Raw genomic sequence first — 2,651 nt, 5'->3', positions numbered from 1 at the left:
TTAAGATAAAAATTTGATAGTAAAGAGTGTTATAAGAGTTATTTCTAAGGTAATAAATTAGTCATGTGTATGTAATACATTACCTAAGATTTTGTTGCATAAATTTTTTTATCTAATAATATAAAGATTTGAATAATTTAATTCAAGGTCTAAAATATTTTTACTATTGAAAAAAAAAATCTCTTTCCTTATTTTTTTAATAAAGATTTTGCACTCTTTTTTTTTCTGCAAATATTAATATATTCTTAAAGTAAAAAAATAATTGATAAATCAATATATTAAAAGGTTTACTAGTCTGAGTCTCCACTTTGAATAGTACTCGTACTACATAATTCAACATGTTGTCATCATATGTATAAGATAATTTATGGTTTGAGGTTCATGAGATTCATATAACTATATAACTATCTTGTTAATTACCACTAGGACAAGCCACAATTTGCAAGGAAACCTAAATTTCAGCCCATTGTTTCTTGACAGAATCTCTTGGAACAACCTTCGATACCAAGACTAAATTTTTCGATTCTTGCTAAGATCATAGAAAGTCTTTTAAACATAAAAGTTGTCATAATTCAATCTCAATCCCTTTTATCAATTAATCATTGTACCGTCTGAAATATATTTTATCTTTTCTTTTTTTTTGTGTCGTAAGAACTAATTGTGTAGTACTCGAATATATAGTAATATCAATTAGACTAACTTTAAGAACACGTTTAATGTTCTCACCATCAAATGATGTGTTCAAATCATCTGTATGTCTTCTAGCACTATCGATCAACATTCTCCAATGTCCATCTCGACCAAATCAAGTTGTTGTTGGGTCACGAAATTCGCCTTCACAACTCTAGGCATTGTCACGTCTATGTTATCATTCTTTTTTCACTGTCTGATTGCAGTAGGGGATCACGTAGGATGGTTAAGCCAAGAGCAGGACCGATACTTTGCTTAGCCAACACATCTTCACGAATCACGAGTATTGTTAATGCTCTACTTGTCAATGGCTATTAATGGATTGTTATCGGATTTGATCCACTTACTGAGTAATGGGTCAAACACGTCAATGGGTATGACATATTTTGCACTTGAGTATTATAGAGTCCACTATTCCGTTGTAGAGAATAACATGTTTGTTATCTTGTTTCTGAGTCAAACCATATATCATATTTGTCAAACACTTTCAGATGGATAAATTGTGTGCTTTAAACAGATCCAATTAACTAAGTCCATGTATACTGAATGTTTCCAAACAATATTGCCTCATACTCCCCAATTTTGATGACCTATTACTCCCCAATTTGGTGTAAGTAGTTGAAGCATAAGTATGAATTTTAATTTGTTTGTCTTATTTTAAAGAAGATGTTCAAATATCGCGATCTTAAGAGGGTGATTGATTATGAAAATTACGTATCAGTATTTAAAAAAATAATTTTTGTTTTAAAAGTGAAAAATAAAGTTGTGTTTTGCCATTACTATAAATCGTACGTGGTTGTTAGTTTTGAGCTTTTTGTGAGTAAATTGGTGTGTGAAACATTTTTTAACTCTATATATTCACATATAAAATTAAAGAACATAAATATTAATTGAAAATTTTGAAGATATATCTATATATTACGTAAGAAAAAGAAGGAAACATTCTTTTCAGAGAATTTTTTTAAAAAAAAGTAAGACAAATAAAAGAAGATAGTAGAGTATAGTATATATAGGAAGTGTCAAGCCATACACATTAATGGTAACAGAATTGAAGACTGATGAAGATTTGCAGTAGCAATAAAGAGGAAAGTGATGATACTCTGAATACTTAGCTTCTAGGTAGCTGTGGGAGGTACTCTTCCCAATTTAATGCAATTGACTTCATAAATGTTCAAGTACATAATATGATTAGTTCAACAAAATATATTTCTAACTAATTTTTCTAGAAGAGTATATCATATCAACATGAATCAAGTAATCTAAATTTTTTTAAAAAAATAGTAATAGAATAAAGTCTTATAGTGCACGGAATATGATTAGTTTAATAAAATATATTTCTAATTAATGTTTTTCTAAAGAATGTGTCATACTAATATGATCAAGTAATACAAAACAATTTTTTTTTTAACAAAATAAAGGTGTGTAGTGTACAGAAAATGATTATTAGCTTAACAAAATATATTGCTATTTAAGTTTTTTAAAGAGTGTGTCCGATTAGTCGAAGTCAAATAATATAAAATGAAAAAATTAGTAATAAAATAAAGGTGCTTAGTGATCAATTGCACAATTTGAATTTATTTTGTGAGTGTATTAATACAAGCATACAATTTACTCTAGTTCAAGTATTAATGATTGACTGCACAATTTGAATTTATGATTGTTTACACAAGATAACATTATTATTGTTTCAAAATTTCATTTCTATTAATATGATAGACAAAATAAAAGATAATTCAATGCACAAAATGTAATATAAACAATTTATTATGCAAGTATTAATGATTAATACCACAACTAATTCAAATCGTAGCCTATAGATATGCAAAGATAATTTTATAATCAACATTTAAAAATAAATAAATAATAATAATTCGTATCTCCACCCCCTTGATATATACTATCATGAATTGACCAAATATCTATCTTTTACCTCGAATTTCTCTATTATTTAGTGCTACCAT

At 27.3% G+C, this 2,651-nt stretch overlaps 1 pseudogene; it reads right to left on the bottom strand.

Annotated features, from left to right (window-relative positions):
• Positions 1-549: 549 nt before the first annotated feature.
• Positions 550-2,651, bottom strand: LOC125864134 (beta-fructofuranosidase, insoluble isoenzyme 1-like; annotated as a pseudogene).

The sequence above is a fragment of the Solanum stenotomum genome, chromosome 5, assembly GCF_019186545.1.
Source record: "Solanum stenotomum isolate F172 chromosome 5, ASM1918654v1, whole genome shotgun sequence".
Classification (NCBI taxonomy): Eukaryota; Viridiplantae; Streptophyta; class Magnoliopsida; order Solanales; family Solanaceae; genus Solanum; species Solanum stenotomum.
Note: the sequence above shows the minus strand (reverse complement) of the source record. Positions and strands in the feature narration are given on the sequence as shown.